This window comes from Scyliorhinus canicula, chromosome 10, assembly GCF_902713615.1.
Source record: "Scyliorhinus canicula chromosome 10, sScyCan1.1, whole genome shotgun sequence".
NCBI lineage: Eukaryota > Metazoa > Chordata > Chondrichthyes > Carcharhiniformes > Scyliorhinidae > Scyliorhinus > Scyliorhinus canicula.
This window is the reverse complement of record NC_052155.1, coordinates 32393325-32417990: the sequence shown is the minus strand read 5'-3', so window position 1 is coordinate 32417990 and position 24666 is coordinate 32393325. Positions and strand designations below refer to the sequence as shown.

At 45.2% G+C, this 24666-nt stretch overlaps 1 long non-coding RNA gene across 1 annotated transcript; it reads right to left on the bottom strand.

Annotated features, from left to right (window-relative positions):
- Positions 1 to 7832: 7832 nt before the first annotated feature.
- Positions 7833 to 24313, bottom strand: LOC119972918. Its single transcript, XR_005462170.1, has 2 exons — positions 24126 to 24313; positions 7833 to 8364 (listed from the first exon to the last, which is right to left on the bottom strand). It is a non-coding gene; the product is annotated as an uncharacterized LOC119972918 (long non-coding RNA).
- Between the last annotated feature and the right edge of the window lie 353 nt (positions 24314 to 24666).

Sequence of the window (24666 nt, the reverse complement as noted above, 5' to 3'; positions counted from 1 at the left end):
GGGTCATAATCACTACAATAGCTGCAGAAATTCAAGCAGTAGTTCAAACCACTTTCTCAGGGTGATTTGGGAAGGACATAAAAATGTGGCATTGCCAAAATTGCTCATCATCTGGAAACAAAGTTCAGAGTTGCACGACAGATTTTTTCTCACCCTTCATCTCAAATATCCTGATCTAACGTCAGCCTCTCATGTTTTGAAGTATGGACAAGTGATCAACAAAGGTTTAAGTAGAATCCATGAAGCCAGCCCACCCTCAGAACAAAAATCGCCTTTCAAACCATCTCAGTGGCATCACAAATAGTGTAATTTTTGAAATGACAGTGAAAATCACAAAGTTTCCTGATAACTGAGTAAAACTGTTCAACCCCAATTTTTCAGTAAGAACCAATTTGGGGGCCATGCTAACCTATGACACAGCTCACACCCACAAACAGCTCACTCCCACACATAATTCAATTGGCACAGTGGAAGCCTCCCTTCTAATTTTATTGGGCTTCTGGCATTACTGGGGCTGTTTAGCACAGGGCTAAACCGCTGGCTTTGGAAGCCGACCAAGGTAGGCCAGCAGCACGGTTCAATTCCCATACCAGCCTCCCTGAACAGGCGCTGGAATGTGGCGACTAGGGGCTTTTCACAGTAACTGCATTTGAAGCCTACTCGTGACAATAAGAGAATTTCATTTCATTCATTTCATGTGAGAGGTTTGCCCAGGGAGTTTGGTCTGCAGCACAATTGCCAGAAGCGATGACAAAACTGGTAAGGCAGATTTTAAAAGGCTTCCAACTTGCCGTTAGAGGGTACAGAAAACATGACCCGTTGTTCACCAAGGGTTTATGTAAACAGTGAGAAATATGGTAAAAGATTTCAGGAAGGTACAGATTTAGCAGCAGGGCACACACGGGACAGGTAATTTCATGGGGACAAGCATGAAAGAATACATTTTATTAATGCAGACAAAGGCATGAATTCTGTGGAATATTTTGAAAGTGGCCAGCAAAGAAAGAAACACCTGGGATTCAAATGCATTAGTCTCTGAAAGTGTAACTTCAGGTAGACGAGGCTAATAAAAATAAAGCCCAGTAGCATTTTGGATTTTTTAAATCGAGACATGGAATATAAAAGTAAAGGAATTTGTACAATTTGTATTGGTTAGGTTGCAGTTTGAGTGCTGTTTGCAGTTCTCAGTTTCATGTAATTGAATGTAAGTGTGGCTGGAGAAAGATTGCAAAATAACATGTTTTGAATGGGAATAATCATGCTGTTTTCATATAATTTAAACTAAATCGGGATCAGACATGACGTAAATCAAGGGCAAATTTGGGGGTATAATTATCAATAAACATCCCCTTGCAGACCAACTCCATACCAGCAATGCAGCCTTCAGAAATTTGAGCTGAAGTTTTCATGGTGCAATTCAGAAGCATTTTACAGGCCCACAATGCAGGCCTCTATTCGAGACCGGCCAAGCCCTTGGATGTCCAGTCAGCTGAAATTCAGCACTGCTCTCTCTCCTTCTTTTGTTCCCCAGTATAAGGAGATAAAGAAAATACTTTTAAGTAATAAAGGGCAGAACCTTACCAAAAAATGGCAAAGTGTCGGTGAAGGCAGAAAAAACAGATTTAATCCTGCTGACCCCATCGGCGGGATTTCTCATTGAATCTTGAGCCACTTAGAGTGACTGGACATAGGGATAGTTAACGCCGTCACTTTGGTGAGACAGGGAGTCTTAGAGTCGGGAACCACCTTCAAACAGATCAGGACGCCATTTTTCAAGAGGTTCTGACCAGCGCTGCAGCCGAATGGCTCCCAGGCCACAACTCAGAGCTCTCAGGGCTCTCCCCACTGACAATCATCACTGGCAGATCCCCCACACACCCCACCCTCGACAGTCATCGCTGGCAGATCCCCCTTCCCCACCCCTGAAAGTCATCTCCGGCAGATCCGTTCCCCCCACCCTCTGACTAAACATTATCTCTCCACCCTACCCACCACACATATACATCCCCCTCCTCCCCCCAATGGCGTTCTCACTAGGGTCCAGCCTTGAGACTTCCCCCTGGCACAGATTGGCACTGCCAGACATTTGCTTTCATTAATGCAGACAATAATCCATGTTCTTTAAATGGATCAGCACCATGCTTAAAAAGGCACACTGCTAATGGATCAGCACCATGCTTAAAAAGACACACTGAGGAATTTGGAGCAAGCACGTTAAATGTTTGTATAGTAACAGTGCCAGTCAGAAAACAAGTCCCAACACCTAAAACATAATGATGTAGTTAAATATTTGAGTAGGTAAATCTAAGTTATCAGTCTAAGAAATATGCTGCATGGTTTCCACCAGATGAACAAATCATCCCCTCAGTATCTTTCCCTGTCTCCTCACTCAAATTCACTCAGTATTACATATCATTATCTAATCATGTTTTCAGAGCCAATGGTCTGATTGGATTCAAGAATCTGGCAATCTCATCAGAACTTTACCAGAAGGACTTGTCAGAGTAAAACTTGCTGGTGAAGAACTTGAAATATTTTCTATGCAACGGAAGCAAATGAGTTCAAGTGGAAGTACAACCCTTGGGGATGAAGTCAAGTGCTCATTACTCAACCACTAGAATCACTGAACCAGCCAAGCATGAATGAACATTTAAATGTAAATTTCAAATAATATTTTGCATGGGTATTTGTACTTCCACACAGATGTCTAATGACACCAAGATCTGAATGCTTTGAGACCAGATTCTGAAACGCATTTCACAATCGCTTCATTAATGATCACATTGAGAAAAAGGCAAACTGTCATAAGTAAACAGTGATAAAATTCTATCTTTGTTTCATTTGAAAATATATTATTCCCACAAGTGCCTCAAAGAGCCCAGTCAAGCGAGGAAAAAACCCTGAGAGAACTGCCGCGTACCCCATGGACCCAATTTGCAAAATTGAGACAAACTGACTTGTCAGTGAGTGCTGGCTGAGTGTGTGCACATAAGGCAGAATGAATAATCTTACTATTCACAATAAACATTGCAAAAAACAGTCTAATTTTTATCACTGCCTTGCCTTCGTTTTGAATGTCCTTGCCCCAGAGTCATTCAGGACCACTACTCTGCAGGAAGGTTCAAGCAGATGATCTTTGCATCCCATTTACCCAATTTCCATCTGCAGTAATTCATATTTATCTTCTGCCTTTAACATAATAAAATGTTCCAAGGCAGTTCACAGGAACAATACAAAGCAAAATTTGGCATTAAACCGCAGAAAGGGATATGAAAAAATGAAAAATGAAATGAAAATCGCTTATTGTCACGAGTAGGCTTCAATGAAGTTACTGTGAAAAGCCCCTAGTCGCCACATTCCGGCGCCTGTTCGGAAGGCTGTTACGGGATATTAGTGAAGGTGACCAAAGCTTCATCAAAGAGATAGTTTTAAGGAGCAACCCAAAGGAGAAAAGAGAGGTAGAAAGGCAGAGGGATTCAGGGAGGAAATTGCAAAGCTTAGTGCCGTGGCCTCCGAAGTTATAGCTACCAATAGTGCAATAATTAAAATATGGGATGCTCAAGAGAACGGAATTAGTGGAATACAGATAATTCAGAAGTTTGTAAGGCTGGTGGAGTTTACATATATGGAGAGGGGTGAGGCCATGGAGGGATTAGAAAACAAGGATTAGTATTTTGAAATCAAGGCTTTTCTTAACTGGGTGCCAAAGTAGGTCAACGAGCATAGTAGTGACAGGTGAACTTGGGCAGCTGAGTTTTGGGTGACCTCAAGTTGGCAGAGGACGGAACATGGGAGGCTGGTCAGGATTGCATTGCACTGGTCAAGTTTAGAGGTACAAAAGGCTTGAATGCAGGTTTGTACTGCAGATGAGTTGAGGTCTTGGGGCAGCACGGTAGCATGGTGGTTAGCATAAATGCTTCACAGCTCCAGGGTCCCAGGTTCGATTCCCGGCTGGGTCACTGTCTGTGCGGAGTCTGCACATCCTCCCCGTGTGTGCGTGGGTTTCCTCCGGATGCTCCGGTTTCCTCCCACAGTCCAAAGATGTGTGGGTTAGGTGGATTGGCTATGCTAAATTGCCCGTAGTGTCCTAAAAAGTAAGGGGGGGGGGGTTGTTGGGTTACGGTATAAGGTGGATACGTGGGTTTGAGTGGGGTGATCATTGCTCGGCACAACATCGAGGGCCGAAGGGCCTGTTCTGTGCTGTACTGTTCTATGTTCTATGTTCTATCTTCTGGAGTTGGGCGATGTCATAGAGGTGGAAGTACAAGGTTGTTGCATTGTGAGGCAGGCGATGAGGCAGTTTTTAATCACAACAGCGATTTATTTAACTAAGAAGAACTAAATACACTAACTACTATGCAGGTCTTGTTCCCACGACACCCGGGCTAACTCTGACCAAACTTCAACAGCCAGATTTGTGCCTAAACCTTGATCGTCTAACATTCGCACGCTCCATCCCCATGGGCTCAGGGTCTATCATGGTGTCTGCGAAGTATCGCCTCTTAACAGGGCCACACTACCACATTCCTCCCCCCTTATGTTCCCTTTTAGATCCCTGAAATATACAAGCAGAAAACCTTTTAATTACAGTTATGTACTGACAAAGAGCGTTACAGTAAGGGAGCCCGAAACAGAGTTTGTAAGGTAAGTCTGTCAGCTGACTCATGCTGAATATCTGAACTTGGCAAAAGGCTCTTCCAGATTGGAGGTATCTGAGTTTACAGCAAGGGCAGACACATCAGTAAAGTTTGAAGTAGGGAAAGTGCTGACTATCTCTTCAAATCCTTCTGTGTCCTCTGATGATTCCCCTGATGTTCCAACCCACCAGGATGGGCACCAGCGAAAGATCTTGCTGTAAATTTGCGTTGGTGTGAAACCGATTTCCGGGCATTTCGCCATATTCCCCCCCCCCCCCCCCCCTCCACCCCCCACGCCCGCCAGAGAACCTGCCGGCGGGAACATGGGAGAATTCCGCCCAGAGGGTTTAGGCTTCTCAATATTTAGTTTGAGCAGAAATTTCTGCAAGTCAAGGAGGATAATAATTTTGGGATAGTGGAGAGTCAAGAGTGTTGGTGATGAGGTAAAATTACGTGTTATCAATGTATGTGTGGAAAGTAAAGTTGGATTTGCGAATGATGGGGCAGGATGGAGATGAGGAACAGGAGGAAAAGCAAGGATAGATCCTTGGGTACACCGGAAAGAAAAACCACTGTAAGTGATTCTCTGATTTCAGTTGGATAGATAATAATAGAATCAGGCGAGCAAAGTTCTACCTGGCTGGATGACAGTGGAGAGATATGTAGGATGATAGTGCAGTCAGTTGTGTCATAGACTGTAGGTCAGGAAAAAAGTGGAGGAAAAGGTTACCATGGTCACAGTCATGTAGAATTACTTAGTCGTTTGTGACTTAGATAAGAGTTACTTTGGTACTAAGGCAATGTAGAAACTTGATTAGAGGAACGCAGACATGCATTTCTCAGAAAGATGGACATAAATTTTAAATCCATGACAACCTGTTCAAGAAACATAGATGGAGTGGTAGCTTGCAAGGGTTGAGGGGTCGTGGACTGGTTTTTATGGAAAGGGGTATTGATGGTAGTTTTGAAGGAGTGGGGAACAGCACCTGAAGTCAGAGGACCATCAATGATATCAGCTAACTTGAAGAAGTCGAGTGTTCAGCAGTTTATTGCAAATAGGGTCTTGTGAGCAGGAACTGGTATGCATTGACAATATCAGTTCAGAGAGGACTTGAGAGTAAATTAGAAAGAGTCTACTGAATAATGCAAGTTCAACTTCAGGACAGAGGAAGAACTTTAGAGGAGATTTGCTTGGGTGGGCTGGGAGAAGAAATCGAAGTGACAGAGGTAGCTGATTAGATGGTCTCAAGCTTAGTGCCACAGAGGCCCATGAGTTCCTCATATTTGTTGGAGGTGACAGTGGGGGAGACAGCAGAGGGGTTTAAGGAACCAGAAGTTATCTTTCCATTTGAAGATAATGCTAGAATAGTGAGCAATTTTGGTAGATACAGACAGGACCAAATAGTGAACAAGACCTGGTGATGAATTGCTGAATTAGTTGCCCATCTTACCCATTCAAGTCAGCATCTCTTGAACTCAAGGGAGGAAGATGACGGCTGTACTGAGGAAAAGTAAAGGTGAGAGAGAGTAACAGTTTTACTGGTGACCACATCATCAAAGATAGCTGTGAGAGTGTGGTTGGGTCAATTGGTAGCTGCAGAAATTTTGTGGTGAATGTGTGAAGCTGAAAAACAGTATTTGCATTAATAGGTATCTTTTCATGGACACATATGGGGCTGGATTCTCCGTCCGTCACGCCACTTTTCAGCCACGACCAGCCAGCGGGAGTCTCCGTTACGCCAGCCGGTCAATGGGGTTTCCTATTATGGGGCAGCCCCCGGGCGTTGGCAAAACGTAACATCCCGCCGGCGGAGAATCCTGCCCAAGATACCCGAAGAAAAGTTTACTTTGCAAATAAAATGGCATCTGAACAGATTGTGCTTAGTTTATTGGTTGCCACAATCTACTGCATTGGTGGTGCCATTTCAGTTGTGAAAGAAGGAGATACTTCTTTTCACTATTCTGCTAGCAGTAGCAAAACCACAGGTAGGACATATTGACCTTGGGAGAGACATAGTTCAAACTCTCCTGAATGATGCAAGTATGAAAAGGGAATAAATTAATATTAACAGTTTGCAGGGACTAATTTTGTATTTTTTTGTGTACAGTAGATTCAGAGATGATGCGGAGGTATTTAGGATGATGAAACAATTGGACAGGGTAGATAGAGAGAACCTATTCCCTGTGGTTGGGAAGTCCAGAACAAGGGAAAGGAAGCATCAAAATTAAAACCAGACCATTCTGCCATCATGTCAGGACTTTCCAACATAAAGGTTCGAAATCTGGAACTCTCCCCTGAGATTTTGCGGCTGATCAATTGAAAATTCCAAGACTGAGTTTGATATATATTTGTTTGGCAAGGATATTAACAGAGAAGGGCCAAAATTGTCCAGCACTTCCGCCAGCAGGATCTTCTGGTACAGAGATGCCCCCCCCCCCCTCTCTCCCTACCCCCACCCCCTCCTCACCCCGGTGGCGGAGTGTGTGGAGCATACAAAAATGCAAAGCCAGCAGCGGCGAATCCTGTCGCCAGCCAAAGCAGGCCTCCTCGGTTGCTGGAAAATACGGGTTGGGTTGGAAAAATCCCACCCAAGTTGTGGATGGGATAAATAGAATTAAAATACAGATCAGACATGGTTTGAATGGCAGCATATCTTTAAGGTCCAGTAGTTGATACTATTGATGCTTGACACTACTGTAATCTAAAGGTGATATAGTTTCAATCCTAAATAGACTATGCAGGGTTGCAATATGCAAAAGAGGATGACTGAAAAACAGGTAACTGAGCCTAAAATAACAGGAGGTGGTATTGTCACTAGTCTATTAATCCAGAAACCCTCTTGGCACCCAGATTCATACCCCACCACGGCAGATGTTGAAATTTTAATTCAATAAGCAAATTCAATCAAAAATCTGGAAGAGTCTAATAATGACTATGAAACATTGTTGATTGTCGAAAAACCCATCTGGTTCACTAATGTCCTTTCGGGAAGGAAATCTGGCATCCTTGCCTGGTCTGGTCTACTGACCCACAGCAATATGGTGACTCTAGACCCATAGCAATATGGTTGACTCTTAAGTGCCCATTGAAATGGTTGAGTGAACCATTCAGTTCAAGGGCACTTAAGGATGGGCAATAAATACTGGCCCAGCCAGCGACGCTCACATCCCATGAAATAATTTTTGAAAAATATATTTAATCAAAATCTGGCTTTATTATCACAGTATACATTCTCCTGTTGCAAGGACATTGTCTGTTAAATGTTCCCTGCACAGATGTGATGTGTGCTGTTACAGCAATGAAAATTCTGTTTGTGGCATGTCACAAAGAAGCAGGAAAAACGCTCATTGCAGGACCTAAAAATGGAGCAGCTATGGGTAATTGACAAAAAAAGCCTTTCCTATCAAGTTGTCAACATTTGAATAATAACAGCAAGTGAAATTCAGTTCTTGTGGGTTAGCCTAAACATGGAATTTGAATGATAAAGAATGAGTGCTATCCAAACCAATATAACAATATTCTAATTTTAGCGAACTAATTATAAAGAGACAAGTGGTGGAAATCTCCGCCTCACGGCTCCGCAAATGCAAACTGTGCTCAGGTGGCGAATTGGGCTTCTAGCCAAGGTTCGTTCCTGGTGCCGATTCGGATGCCATGCTCCGGTCTCTCGCTGGTGGAAGTCATGCGGGTGCGATTTACTACAAAGGCGGCCGGGCACCATGGCTGCTGAGGGGAGAGAGAAAGAGAAAGTAAGCAAAGTTTTGAAATGTTCAGAATTGAACATTGGGGCCTCACGGTAGCATGGTGGTTAGCATCAATGCTTCACAGCTCCAGGGTCCCAGGTTCGATTCCCGGCTGGGTCACTGTCTGTGTGGAGTCTGCACGTCCTCCCTGTGTGTGCGTGGGTTTCATCCGGGTGCTCCGGTTTCCTCCCACAGTCCAAAGATGTGCGGGTTAGGTGGATTGGCCATTCTAAATTGCCCGTAGTGTAAGGTTAATGGGGGGATTGTTGGGATACGGGTTACGTGGGTTTAAGTAGGGTGATCATTGCTCGGCACAACATCGAGGGCCGAAGGGCCTGTTCTGTGCTGTACTGTTCTATCTATCTATGAACCGCTTGCTGAGGAGTGCCTCCCAGGACTGGGGGGAGACGTAGGGAGTGACTTGCTGATAGTTCCGTGGATTCGGGGTGACCCCCTATGGAGTCAGGGTGGCCTGTCTCAGACCGCCATTGCTGCAGTATTTGTTTTAAACCCACCCATTTGACACAAGTCACAGGCCCCTGGCTGCTCACTCTGCTGGCTGCTCACTGTGTCCTGTAAATGTTCACATAGCCTCTAGTCATTTGGGAGCCCACCCTAAGTTTCTCAAATGGAAAATTTCACCCAAGGTCTTATTCTTTAACAAATGAAATGTTAATTTTGTTCTCTGTTGTTCCAGCTTGATTCAGGCAAACCAATTTACGAGTGAGCCAACAATCTAACCATGTGAAAACCGCTGGGTAGTTCAAATTAAAAGCACAAAGAATCATTCTTCATATTTCCCCAACTCTTTACTCGATGACCACCCCATCCACAATTTAAAGTTAGGCTGATCTGCAACAAAGCTCCGCATTCCAGACCTTGATAAATTCACGTCACTTAATACCCAGCAGATATCTAAAAAAAAGTCTTGACATTGGACACGTGCATTGACCGAGGAAACAGGCTAATCGATTCTCTGTAAGAGCCATATCAATGATTTAAAAATGCAGGTAGATCTGCCAATTCTAAACTTGGTACAAATTGGCATTTTATTCCCAATTGTTTAGATTTTGGATTTATTTACTCTCTTTCTTTGGGGATTATGACTGGGAGAACCCTTAAAGGAAATATCTGGGCGAACATTGTGAAGAGATTGCAAGATAGTTAGTAACTACAAAATTGGAAGTTGGCAGTACCTGAGTTGTAGCAAAATGCTTCCTGATAGAGCACATTATAACAAAGAACAAAAAACAAAAAAAAGTACAGCACAGGAACAGGCCCTTCGGCCCTCCAAGCCTTTGGCGACCATGCTACCCGTCTAAACTAAAATCTTCTACACTTCCTGGGTCCGTATCCCTCTATTCCCATCCTATTCATGTATTTGTCAAGATGCCCCTTAAACATCACTATCATTCCGGCTTCCACCACCTCCTCCGGCAGCGAGTTCCAGGCACCCACTAGCCATTAGCAAAGTCACGCTTTACATCTATCTTCTTCATCTCAATCATATACCTGAATTTGCAGTATACCTGGCTAACATGGCTTTCCACTAGTAACACAGCATCAGAAAAGTACCCTCAACTGTGGGATTATAATTTAGAACCAAACTCAAAGATTTTGCATTGGTCTTCCAAACTTGCAATGCACAATTTAAAGTGATAATTACTAAATCAAGTGTTTATAACTGTTTTTTCTCAGATAAATTGGCAATTTTAAGAGAATTAAAGATTTTTAATGACCTTTCTGGGACATTTTCTTGAATCTCACAGAATAGTTACTCAAGATGGCACCGGAGCATGGCGACTCTCCTACAGATCCCCTTACCATACTAATCTTCCAAAACTTAATTCTAACACGAATACTGAGCGCGATTCTCCGACCCCACGCCGGGCAGGAGAATCACGGGATTGCCGGGCGAATCACGCCATGCCGCCCTGGCACCCGCACGCGATTCTCCGACCCCCCCAAAATGGCGTGTCGCGTTTTGCGACAGGCCGCTCGGAGAATCGCCGCTCAGGGTGAGCGGCGATTCTCCGGCCTGGATGGGCCAAGCGGCCTGCCTAATACGACCGGTTCACGCCGGCGCCAACCACATCTGGTCGCTGCCGGCGTGAACAGTGCACGACCGCTGCGTGTGGGGCCTGTGGGGGGCGGAGGGAGAATTGAGCACCAGGGGGGTGCTCAGGAGTGGTCTGGCCCGCGATCAGTGCCCACCGATCGTCGGGCCAGCGTCTGTGAAAGACGCAACCTTTTCCCTCCGCCGCCCCGCATGATCACTCCGACATGTCTTGTGGGGCAGCGGAGGGGGAGACGGCAACCGCGCATGCGCGGGTTGGTGCCGGCCAACCTGCGAATGCGCGGGTGACGTCATTTAGGCGCCGCCGGCTGCATCATTCAGGCGGCGCCGCGTTGACGCAAGCATCAAGGCCCGGCACCCGAGATTGACGCGCTGCCTCTCCTAGCCCCCTGGGGGTGGGAGAATAGGGGGTGAGGAGCGGCCTCCAATGCCGGAGTGAAACACTCCGGGTTTCACTCCGGCGTCGGCACTTTGTCTCCCTTTGGGGGAATCGCGGCCACTATCTCTAACCTTTCTCTTTTATGTCACCCAATGTCTGTATCTATGTATATACATTGTGTATCTACCGTATGTCCCATGTTTCTTCATATATGGAAGGAACTCTCTGGACTGTATGCAGTACAATACTTTTCACTGTATCTCGGTGCATGTGACAATAAACCCAAATTGAACGTTTATACAGTTGTAATCATAATCACCTTAGACAATATTTCCCTCAGTTCTCCAAATTTAATAACAACCTTTCCAGTGGAACACAGTGCGCCTGTTTTAAATAAGTGTTTCACCCTTTGAAATAGTTTCCCAATTTTAAAGCAGGAGGAGCGATTTAACAGCAAATGAAAGTCCCATTTTGTGCGTTTAGCATGGTGTTTCTCAATGCCTGCAGCATGTGAGCCGAACTAGTCACTGGAATATGCAAATCTGGATCCTGCCCAGTGAGGGCAAGATCCAGATCACAAGGAAATGTGAGCCCTTATTAGATCTTGCCAGGATTGCCGAGCATTGCAAATCTTGCGAGTGGTTACGGCCTCGCCACGTCCCGAGCTGAGCACAATGGAGCAGACAGATCAGGCCCTGTATTGTGTATCTGATAAGCAATGGTCTTCAGTTGCTAAGTTGCATCCGATTTATAAATCACATTCAACATTCATCAGCATTTATAAGCAGGATCCTTCACATTTTATCACATTCCTTGCGAGAAGCAATGTTTTCTACTTTATAATCAGCATTTCCTGTTTTATGACACCCATTGGGATTGAGACTCATCTGATGATTTGATTGAAGACTTAAATGAAGACCCTTCAGGCCCCTTCCCCTGCAGGTAAGCCCCTCAGTCTCGAATCGTGTTTTCGGCATCCTTTTCGGGAGGGTTTAAACTAATTCAGCAGGGGGATGGGAACCTGAATTGTAGCTCCAGTGTACAGGAGGTTGAGTGTAGTGAGGTCATGAGTAACATTTCAAGGTTGCAGGAGTGTCACCGGCTGGCAGGAAGGTGGTCTGAAGTATGTCTACCTCAACACCCGGAGCATCCGGAATAAGGTGGGTGAACTTGCAGCATGGGTTAGTACCTGGGACTTTGATGTTGTGACCATTTTGGAGACATGAATAGAGCAGGGACAGGAATGGTTGTTGCAGGTTTCACGGTTTAGATGTTTCAGGAAGCTCAGGGAAGGTGGTAAAAGAGGAGGAGGTGAGCGAGGGAACCGTGGTTTACTAAAGTAGTTGAATCTCTTGTCAAGAGGAAGAAGGAGGCTTATGCAAAGATGAGACGTGAAGGTTCAGTTAGGGCACTTGAGAGTTACAAGTTAGCCAGGAAGGACCTAAAGAGAGAGCTAAGAAGAGCCAGGAGGGGACATGAGAAGTCCTTGGCAGGTAGGATCAAGGAAAACCCTAAAGCTTTCTACAGGTATGTCAGGAATAAAAGAATGACTAGGGTAAGAGTAGGGCCAGTCAAGGACTGTAGTGGGAAGTTGTCCGTCGAGTCCGAGGAGATAGGAGAGGCATTAAATTAATATTTTTCATCAGTATTCACACAGGAAAAAGATAATGTTGTCGAGGAGAATACTGAGATACAGGCTACTAGACTAGACGGGATTGAGGTTCATAAGGAGGAGGTGTTAGCGATTCTGGAAAGTGTGAAAATAGATAAGTCCCCTGGGCTGGATAGAATTTATCCTCTGATTCTCTGGGAAGCTTGGGAGGAGATTGCAGAGCCTTTCGCTTTGATCTTTATGTCGTCTTTGTCTCCAGGAATAGTGCCAGAAGACTGGAGGATAACAAATGTTGTCCACTTGTTCAAGAAGGGGAGTAGAGACAATGCCAGTAACTATAAACCAGTGAGCCTTACTTCTGTTGTGGGCAAAGTCTTGGAAAGGATTATAAGAGATAGGATTTATAATTATCCAGAAAGGAATAATTTGATTAGGGATAATCAACACGGTTTTGTGAAGGGTAGCTCGTGCCTCACAAAACGTATTGAGTTCTTTGAAAAGTGAACAAACAGGTGGAGGGTAAAGTAGTTGATGTGGTGTATATGGATTTTAGTAAAGCTTTTGATAAGGTTCCCCATGGTAGGCTTTTACAGAAAATACAGTGACATTGGATTGAGGGTAATTTAGCGGTTTGGATCAGAAATTGGCTAGCTGTAAGAAGACAGAGGGTGGTGGTTGATGGGGAATGTTCAGCCTGGAGTTCAGTTACTAGTGGTGTACCACAAGGATCTGTTTTGGGGCCACTGCTGTTTATTATTTTTATAAATGACCTGGAGGAGGGCGTAGAAGGATGGATGAGTAAATTTGCGGATGACACTAAAGTCGGTGGAGTTGTGGACAGTGCGGAAGGATGTTGCAGGTTACAGAGGGACATAGATAAGCTGCAGAACTGGGCTGAGAAGTGGCAAATGGAGTTTGATGCTGAAAAGTCTGAGGTGATTCATTTTGGAAGGAGTAACAGGAGTACAGAGTATTGGGCTAATGGTAAGATTCTTGGTAGTGTGGATGAGCAGAGAGATCTCGTTGTCCATGTACATAGATCCCTGAAAGTTGCCACCAAGGTTGATAGGGTTGTTAAGATAGTTCAACGAGGGAAGGGGCTATACTGGACCTGGTATTGGGGAATGAGCCCAGCCAGGTGGTAGAAGTTTCAGTAGGGGAGCATTTTGGGAACAGTGACCACAATTCAGTAAGTTTTAAAGTGCTGGTGGACAAGGATAAGAGTGGTCCGAGTGTGAATGTGGTAAATTGGGGGAAGGCTAATTATAACAATATTAGCTGGGAACTGAAGAACCTAGATTGGGGGCGGATGTTTGCGGGTAAATCAACATCTGACATGTGGGAGGCTTTCAAGTGTCAGTTGAAAGAAATTCAGGACCAGCATGTTCCTGTGAGGAAGAAGGATAAATGCGGCACATTTCGGGAACCTTGGACAACGAGAGATATCATAGGCCTCGTCAAAAAGAAAAAGGAGGCATTTGTCAGGGCTAAAAGGCTGGGAACAGACGAAGCCTGCGTGGAATATAAGGAAAGTAGGAAAGAACTTAAGCAAGGAGTCAGGAGGGCCAGAACGGGTCACGAAAAGTCATTGGCAAATAGGGTTAAGGAAAATCCCAAGGCTTTTTACACGTACAGAAAAAGCAAGAGGGTAGCCAGGGAAAGGGTTGGCCCACTGAAGGACAGGGGACGGAATCTATGTGTGGAGCCAGAGAAAATGGGCGCGGTACTAAATGAATATTTTGCATCAGTATTCACCAAAGAGAAGGAATTGGTGGGTGTTGAGTCTGGAGAAGGGTGTGTAGATAGCCTAGGTCACATTGAGATCCAAAAAGACGAGGTGTTGGGCGTCTTGAAAAATATTAATGTTGATAAGTCCCCAGGGCCTGATGGGATCTACCCCAGAATACTGAAGGAGGTTAGAGAGGAAATTGCTGAAGTCTTGACAAAAATCTTTGGATCCTCACTGTCTTCGGGTGATGTCCCCTGAGGACTGGAGAATAGCCAATGTTGTCCCTTTGTTTAAGAAGGGTAGCAAGGATAATCCAGGGAACTACAGGCTGGTGAGCCTTACTGGAGAGAATTCTTCGAGACAGTATCTAGTCCCATTTGGAAGCAAATGGACGTATTAGTGAAAGGCAGCATGGTTTTGTGAAGGGGATGTCGTGTCTCATTAACTTGAGAGAGTTTTTCGAAGCGGTCACAAAGATGATTGATGCAGTTAGGGCAGTGGATGTTGTCTATATGGACTTCAGTAAGGTCTTTGACAAGGTCCCTCATGGTCGACTGGTACAAAAGGTGAAGCCACACGGGATCAGGGGTGAGCTGGCAAGGTGGATACAGAACTGGCTAGGTCATAGAAGGCATAGAAAGCAGCAATGGAAGGGTACTTTTCTAAATGGAGGGCTGTGACTAATGGTGTTCCACAGGAATCAGTGCTGGGACCTTTGCTGTTCATAGTATATATAAATGATTTGGAGGAAAAAGTAACTGGTCTGATTAGTAAGTTAGTGGACAACACAAAACTTGGTGGAATTGGGGATAGCGATGAGGACTGTCAGAGGATACAGCAGGATTTAGATTGTTTGGAGACTTGGGCGGAGAGATGGCAGATGGACAAATGTGAGGTAATGCATTTTGGAAGGTCTAATACAGGTAGGGAATATACAGTGAATGGTAGAACCCTCAAGAGTATTGAAAGTCAGAGAGATCTAGGTGTACAGGTCCACAGGTCACTGAAAGCTGCAACACAGGTGGAGAAGGTAGTCAAGATGGCATACGGCATGCTTGCCTTCATTGGCCGGGGCACTGAGTATAAGAATTGGCAAGTCATGTTGCAGCTGTATAGAAACATAGTTAGGCCACACTTGGATTATAGTGTCCAATTCTGGTCCCGCACTACCAGAAGGATGTGGAGGCATTAGAGAGGGTGCAGAAGAGATTTACCAGGATGTTGCCTGGTAGATCCAGCAGAGGGCAGCAGAGTGGAGCTACTGATTGCCTGTTCCGGGGAGATTTGCATACGTGCAGTGCGGTCAGCCTAATTTGAAGGTGTACCTGCAAAAGAGACCCGAGGAGTTCGAGTGCAAGCAAGCATCCAGCAGAGGGCAGCAGAGCAGAGCTACTGATTGCCTGTTCCGGGGAGATTTGCATACGTGCAGTGCGGTCAGACTAATTTGAAGGTGTACCTGCAAAAGAGACCCGAGGAGTTCGAGGGCAAGAAAGCATTCAGCAGAGGGCAGCAGAGCGGAGCTACTGATTGCCTGTTCCGGGGAGATTTGCATACCTGCAGTGCGGTCATCCTAATTTGAAGGTGGTTTGTGAAGGGGCTGTTGTCAAGTGACAATTAAACCCGAAACACTTCCTCAGTGTTTCCCTCCCTATCCCCTCCTCTAACCAAAAACATCAACCGTGGTTGTCGGGAAGGTAAGTTTATCTCTTTAAAAACTTACCTTGAAGGGTGACATCACAGCAAAGCAGTGACCTGATTGGCTGGCAAGCAAAGTGCTCCAATTAGCAGTTGCTGGGAGAAATTTAACTCTTCGTGTGTTGGTGAGTATTGTGATTGGTAAGTAAAATCTTTATTCATTTCACTTAATAATTATTTGATACTATATTTGTAATCAGTTAAGGTAAAGGGTAAAAATGGCAGGAGATCCCAGACCCGTGTTATGCTCCTCGTGCGCAATGTGGGAGTTCAGGGCCATGGCCGATGCCCCTGACGTCTTCATGTGCGGGAAGTGTGTCCAGCTGCAGCTCCTGTTAGACCGCATGACAGCTCTGGAGCTGCGGATGGACTCACTTTGGAGCATCCGCGATGCTGGGGAGGTTGTGGATAGCACGTTCAGTGAGTTGGTCACACCGCAGATTAGGATTGGTGACGGAGACAGGGAATGGGTGACCAAAAGGCAGAGAAAGAGCAGGAAGGCAGTGCAGGTGTCCTCTGCGGTCATCTCCCTCCAAAACAGGTATACCGTTTTGGATACTGTTGGGGGAGATGACTCACCAGGGGAAGGCAGTAGTAGCCAGGCTCATGGCACCGTGGCTAGCTCTGCTGCACAGAAGGGCGGGAAAAAGACTGGCAGGGCTGTAGTCATAGGGGATTCAATTGTAAGGGGAGTAGACATGCGTTTCTGTGGTTGAAAAAGAGACTCCCGAATGGTATGTTGCCTCCCGGGTGCTCGGGTCAGAGATGTCTCCGATCGGCTGCAGGACATACTGAAGGGGGAGGATGAACAGCCAGTTGTCGTGGTGCATATAGGCACCAACGATATAGGTAAAAAAAGGGATGAGGTCCTACAATCAGAATTTAGGGAGTTATGAGATAAGTTAAAAAGTAGGACCTAAAAGGTAGTAATTTCAGGATTGCTACCAGTGCCACGGGACAGTCAGAGTAGAAATTCAAGAATAGTCAGAATGAATACGTGGCTTGAGAAATGGTGCAGGAGGGAGGGGGTTCAGATTTTTGGGACATTGGAACCGGTTCTGGGGCGGTGGGACCATTACAAACCGGATGGTCTACACCTGGGCAGGACTGGAACCAATGTCCTAGGGGGTGCTTTTGCTAACACTGTTGGGGAGGTTTTAAACTAATGTGGCAGGGGGATGGGAACCAGATTATGAAGTTAGAGGTCAGTAAAGAAGCAGCAACTAAAGCCAGTAAGGTATGAGACAATAAACTCAATGTGACTAAGGGGAAGAGTAGACAGGGAAGAGATGATGAACGCAAAGGTGGTCTGAGGTGCATTTGTTTTAATGCGAGAAGTGCAGCAGGTAAGGCAGATGAACTTAGGGCTTGGATCAGTACCTGGGAATATGATGTTATTGGTATTACTGAGACTTGGTTGCGGGAAGGGCAGGACTGGCAACTGAATATCCCAGGTTATAAATGCTTCAGGAGGGATAGAGAGGGAGGTAGAAGGGGTGGAAGAGTTGCATTACTCGTCAGAGATGATATCACAGCTGTGATTAAGGAGGGCACGATGGAGGATCCAAGCACTGAGGCAATATGGGCGGAGCTGAGAAATAGGAAGGGTGCAGTAACATTGTTGGGACTTTACTACAGGCCTCCCAAAAGCGAGCATGAAGTAGAGGTACAAATATGCAGACAGATTATAGAAAAATGTAGGAGCAATAGGGTGGTTGTGATGGGAGATTTTAACTTCCCCAACATTGAATGGGATTCGTGTAGTGTTGGAGGCGTAGATGGAGCAGAGTTTGTAAGGAGCATCCAGGAGAGTTTTTTAGAGCAGTGTGTAAATAGTCCAACTCGGGAAGGGGCCATACTGGACCTGGTATTGGGGAATGATCCCGGCCAGGTGGTTGATGTTTCAGTCGGTGATTACTTTGGGAATAGCGATCACAATTCCATAAGTTTTAGAATAATCATGGACAAGGACAAGAGGGGTCTGAAAGGAAGAGTACTAAATTGGGGAAAGGCAGAGTATAACAAAATTCGGCAGGACCTAGGGAATGTGGATTGGAAGCAGCTGTTTAAGGGTAAATCCACATTTGAAATGTGGAAGTCTTTTAAGGAAAGGTTGATTAGAGTGCAGGACAGACATGTTCCTGTGAAAATGAAAGATAGAAATGGCAAGATTAGGGAACCATTGATGACGGGTGAAATTGTGAGACTAGCTAAGATGAAAAAGAAGCATACATAGGATCGAGGCAACTCAAAACTGATGAAGCTTTGGAGGAATATCGGGAAAGTAGGACGAATCTCAAACGCGCAATAAAGAGGGCTAAAAGGGGTCATGAAATATCTTTGGCTAACAGGGTTAAGGAAAATCCCAAAGCATTTTATTCGTATGTAAGGAGCAAGAGGGTAACTAGAGAAAGGATTGGCCCACTTAAAGACAAAAGAGGGAATTTATGCATGGACTCAAAGGAAATGGGTGAGATTCTTAATGAGTACTTTGCATCGGTATTCACAAAGGAGAGGGACAAGATGGATGTTGAGGCTAGGGATGGATGTTTAAATACTCTCTGTCAAGTTGTCATACGGAAGAGGGAAGTTTTGGGTATTCTGAAAGAGATTAAGGTGGACAAGTCCCCAGGACCGGATGGGATCTATCCCAGGTTGCTGAGGGAAGTGAGGGTCGAAATAGCTGGGGCCTTAACAGATATCTTTGCAGCATCCTTGAGCACGGGTGAGGTCCCGGAGGACTGGAGAATTGCTAATGTTGTCCCTTTGTTTAAGAAGGGTAGCAGGGATAATCCAGGGAATTATAGACCTGTGAGCTTGACTTCAGTGGTAGGCAAACTGTTGTAGAAGATACTGAGAGATAGGATCTATTCACATCTGGAAGAAAATAGACTTATCAGTGATAGGCAGCATGGTTTTGTGCAGGGAAGGTCATGTCTTACAAACCTAATAGAATTCTTTGAGGAAGTGACAAATTTAATTGATGAGGGAAGGGCTGTAGATGTCGTATACATGGACTTTAGTAAGGCGTTTGATAAGGTTTCCCATGGCAGGTTGATGGAAAAAGTGAAGTTGTATGGGGTTCAGGGTGTACTAGCTAGATGGATAAAGAACTGGCTGGGCAACAGGAGACAGAGAGTAGTGGTGGAAGGGAGTGTCTCAAAATGGAGAAGGGTGACTAGTGGTGTTCCACAGGGATCCGTAATCGGACCACTGATGTTTGTGATCTACATAAATGACCTGGAGGAAGGTATAGGTGGTCTGATTAGCAAGTTTGCAGATGATACTAAGATTGGTGGAGTTGCAGATAGCGAGGAGGACTGTCAGAGAATACAACAAAATATAGATAGATTGGAGAGTTGGGCAGAGAAATGGCAGATGGAGTTCAATCCAGGCAAATGCGAGGTGATGCATTTTGGAAGATCAAATTCAAGAGCGGACTATATGGTCAATGGAAGGGTCTTGGGGAAAATTGATGTGCAGAGAGATCTGGGAGTTCAGGTCCATTGTACCCTGAAGGTGGCAACGCAGGTTGATAGAGTGGTCAAGAAGGCATACAGCATGCTTGCCTTCATCGGACGGGGTATTGAGTACAAGAGTTGGCAGGTCATGTTACAGTTGTATAGGACTTTGGTTCGGCCACATTTGGAATACTGCGTGCAGTTCTGGTCGCCACATTACCAGAAGGATGTGGATGCCTTGGAGAGGGTGCAGAGGAGGTTCACCAGGATGTTGCCTGGTATGGAGGGTGCTAGCTATGAAGAAAGGTTGAGTAGATTAGGATTGTTTTCGTTGGAAAGACGGAGGTTGAGGGGGGACCTGATTGAGGTCTACAAAATTATGAGAGGTATGGACAGGGTAGATAGCAACAAGCTTTTCCCAAGAGTGGGGTGTCAGTTACAAGGGGTCACGATTTCAAGGTGAGAGGGGGAATGTTTAAGGGAGATGTGCGTGGAAAGTTTTTTACGCAGAGGGTGGTGGGTGCCTGGAACGCTTTACCAGCGGAGGTGGTAGAGGCGGGCACGATAGCATCATTTAAGAAGCATCTAGACAGGAATATGAATGGCGGGAACAGAGGGAAGTAGACCTTGGAAAATAGGAGACAGGTTTAGATAAAGGATCTGGATCGATGCTGGGAGGGCCGAAGGGCCTGTTCCTGTGCTGTAATTTTCTTTGTTCGTTGTTCTTTGTATGGAGGGCATTAGCTATGAGGGGCGGTTGAATAAACTCAGTTTGTTCTCACTGGGACGACGGAGGTTAAGGGGCGACCTGATAGAGGTCTACAAAATTATGAGGAGCATAGACAGAGTGGATAGTCAGAGGCTTTTCCCCAGGGTAAAGGGGTCAATTACTAGGGGGCATAGGTTTAAAGTGCAAGGGGCAAGGTTTAGAGTAGATGTACGAGGTAAGTTTTTTACACAGAGGGTCGTGCGTGTCTGGAACTCGCTGCCGTAGGAGGTGATGGAAGCAGGGACGATCATGACATTTAAGGGGCATCCTGACAAATATATGGATAGGATGGGAATAGAGGGATACAGACCCAGGAAGTGTCGAAGATTGTAGTTCAGTCGGGCAGCATGGTCGGCACGGGCTTGGAGGGCCGACGGGCCTGTTCCTGTGCTGTACTTTTCTTTGTTCTTTGTAAGGCATAGTGTTAGCTTTTATTGTTAGAGGGATTGAGTTTCGGAGCCATGAGGTCATGTTGCAGCTGTACAAAACTCTGGTGCGGCCGTCTTTGGAGTATTGCGTGCAGTTCTGGTCGCCGCATTATAGGAAGGATGTGGAAGCGTTGGATAGGGTGCAGAGGAGATTTACCAGGATGTTGCCTGGTATGGAGGAAAGATCTTATGAGGAAAGGCTGAGGGACTTGAGGCTGTTTTCGTTAGAGAGAAGAAGGTTAAGACGTGACTTAATAGAGGCATACAAGATGATCAGAGGATTAGATAGGATGGACAGTGAGCCTTTTTCCTCGGATGGTGATGGCTAGCACGAGAGGATTTAGCTTTAAATTGAGGGGCGATAGATATAAAGAAGAAGGAAAATTACAGCACTAGAACAGGCCCTTCGGCCCTCCCAGCCTGGACAGATGTCAGAGGTAGGTTCTTTACTCAGAGAGTTGTAAGGGTGTGGAATGCCATACCTTCAATAGTAATGGACTCGCCAACATTAAGGGCATTTAAATGGTCATTGGATAAACATATGGTTGATAATGACATTTGGGGCAGCACGGTAGCATGGTGGTTAGCATAAATGCTTCACAGCTCCAGGGTCCCAGGTTCGGTTCCCGGCTGGGTCATTGTCTGTGTGGAGTCTGCACGTCCTCCCCGTGTGTGCGTGGGTTTCCTCCGGGTGCTCCGGTTTCCTCCCACAGTCCAAAGATGTGCGGGTTAGGTGGATTGGCCATGCTAAATTGCCCGTAGTGTCCTAAAAAGTAAGGTTAAGGGGGGGTTGTTGGGTTACGGGTATAGGGTGGATACGTGGGTTTGAGTAGGGTGATCATTGCTCGGCACAACATCAAGGGCCGAAGGGCCTGTTCTGTGCTGTACTGTTCTATAATAGAATAGTGTAGATGGGCTTTAGATTGGTTTCACAGGTCAGCCCAACATCGAGGACCGAAGGGCCTGTACTGTGCTGTAATGTTCTATTGTTCAGTTCCCCTCTTCTGGCACCCCCTTAGCCAACCTTCAGGCCCCACACCTTCGCAGTGTCTACCTGGCACTTTCGACTCAGGGTGGGGGGGGTTACAAGGGGGGGGGAAGTACGGAAGTACCCTTTCTACACTTACCTCCAGGGTCCTGATGGGGGTCTGTGGGAGGGGGTGGGGGGGGGGTTGTCAGGGGGCTTGGGTTGGGCCTGAGCCCCCCATCTCCCCTGAAGAAATCACTCTGCCACCCTCGAGGTAAGCGTACAGAGGATACTCACCCCCATGCTCCCTCCTTCCCCGCCCCCCCCTCTTTGGAGTCCATGGCATCTGGTCTCCACTTGTCAGGACCAGGTGTGATTGGGACCCGTGGGACTTCCAGCTGGGGGGATGCGGGAGCATACAAGAGGGCCAGAGCATCTGGCCTCAAATCTGGTAATTATATTTCAATACATGTTGATCAGCTGTAATCCTGCTCTGGGCATCAACCTGATTAGGACAAGCACAGCGGGCTGGGAGAATGGCAACGGTTTTGATACACAGTGAGAATCCTGATTTCTCCCTCTCACCCAAATCAACGAATCCCAGCTGGGGCGAGGGACCCCGGAGAATCACCTTGTATTATTCAGTTATACACTGACAGACTCAATATTGTAGAAATTCATCTTGGGGCAGTAACGTGAATCAGCAGCCAGTTTTAACCACCCAATGTCCTCCCACTGACAGCAATAGAAAAGGAAACTGTGCAGAGTATAAAACAGGTTACCAATTCACTCTCTTTCATTTTGCCCTTTCAGCCAAGATGAATGTTCATCCCAATATGACATTATCCAAACATTAGAATAAATGTGTTGATTCTTCCATTAAAACAGCAAAGAACCTTCTTATTAAGGTTCACTAGTTACGTAATTCCTCGGTCAATAGCCTTTCCAAACTAGTTTTCCCCCAACATGTCATCAGCACTCACTCAAGTAAATGTACTGACTGGAACAAATGAAAAAAATAGACTTTTCTTTTAAAGATGGACAGCAGCCGAGCAATGCTTTTGTTTCAATTATTATTCTGACATGATTCCTTACATTCTGTTGACCAAAATGGTTAGGGTCTCTGCCGTTTTCTTGAGGACCTCACTGGTATCCCTCTCACATAGTTGTCTGCACGTTCTCTTTATTACAGTCCTGCATTTTTTTTCATTTTCTGTGCTTACGCTCTACCTTCAATATCCCCTAAAGCCTTATGCTGTCCAAACGTTTACAATCTAACTTGATGGAACGCAGTTAAATTTATTTAGTATCTGAACGCATGCTGTTGATGACTCCGTTACACCAATTCTCTTTCCGTATTCTTCTTGGAAATTGGAACAAAATTTGGTCTCATTTTGACGGGCAGTACTGGTTTCTTGTTCCAAAAGGCATCCCTTTGAGGCCAAGCGTGCTGTTCTTTCATATCTAAGCTTGATGGGGAAATGCGTTCCACGCTGATAGCATACAGGCTTTTTGTCTTTGGTTGTGAGAATCCTTTGTGAGATTATTTTGGAAAGCCTGAATGCAGTTTTAAGTGGATTTGAGTCCACAACAAAAACTGTTTCTAATTTGACTACTTAATATGTGGCAGAAGCACAATGCACAATGCAAATCTGTTCAATATGATTCACGTCTCACAAGTGGATTTGCCTAAATTTTACTGATTAGTTCAGGCCACTTGTGAGATATTCAAATCTATCATTCCTTAGTTTGTGTCCTCCATACATGACATACAATTTACCATGCCTAATTCAAGATAGGCTGTGGTTTTATTACACAAATAAATTGACTTGTGCGTGGGTATATGAAGTTAGGAAACAGATTAACAATGGTCACATTGGCAGTACAGACTCAAGGGGCTAAATGGTGTACTCCTGTTCCAATGTTCCTGTGCCTTAATACAGTCAATATATTCCCACAGTCGTCCCTTGTCGTGGAAGTGAACAGAGTCAATTGGTGCGTAGTGAACAAGTGGCAATGATTGAATGGCTGAATTATCTTCTTTCGGTTGAGTGAAAAGGGTCAGGATTGCCTTCCCTGCTTCAAATGACACTATGATTGCGGTTTAACGTCTCATCAAAAAGCAAGACCTCTGACAGTGCATTACTCCCTTAATATGCACTAAGATTATGCACAAATGTCTGCAATTGGGTGTGTGGTTTAAATGTAATTTATTATTCCCCCAGTGAGGGCAGAAATCAGACAAAGGTTGGGGCTATGTCCTGTGTAGCCTGTGCTCATGTTAATGTCATATATTTCTGATAAATATTTAAGAATAAAATAACCATAAATATTTTGTTTCAAGAAGTCAGTTTAACATTGTAATACAACTTGATGCTGATAAAAAATGAATAATGGTAATTTAGCACAAAAGTAATGCAGGGAGCAGCAATTCTATTACATTTTAAACAGTATTGGCTGCATGGTAACAAGCAATAAGCTCGTTAACCAGTTAAAAGAAGGATTTCATTTATTGCCAGCCATCAAACAAAGCACGATTACATCGCAAGCCAGAAGGCATATGCCTATAAATACTTTCTAACAGCGCCTGGACTTCAACTTTATCAAACAAATTCATTGATAATTACCTGAATTGCAGATTATGCTCACTATATTTAGCTTGAAGCTACTGCACTTTGAAGTCTTTGCTCAGCGGACTCCTTATTAGAAAGCATATATTTGCATGTGCTGGATGAGCACATTGACAGTAAATTAATCAAAGCAGTGGTGAGTTAAATGGTAACTCAGATTTCAACTCATACTTTGCGTGGATCTCAGTCGCTGCTTCCTGCTTTGTGATTGTATAATCCCTATTTCCTGGCTCATTTTTTTCCCACTCCCCTTTTTGTACTGCCAGCTTTATCTCCCTGCTAAAGGCATTTACTGAAACTTAACGTAGACGCAATCCGCTTAAGAAACCTTAAGGCTCATATTTTGAACAAACAGTGGACAAACACAGAAATCCTAAATCCCACAACCCGGAATTGGAATTTCCTTCATAATTAAATTTAAATCACCAGGTGCTTCCGCTGAAGTGGGGGTCTGATAGGCCAGGAGTATGAAACCCAGAGTGTGCCAGGTGAGGTGAGATCTGAATTTGGCAGATACATTTGGATAGCCAGGTGAGAT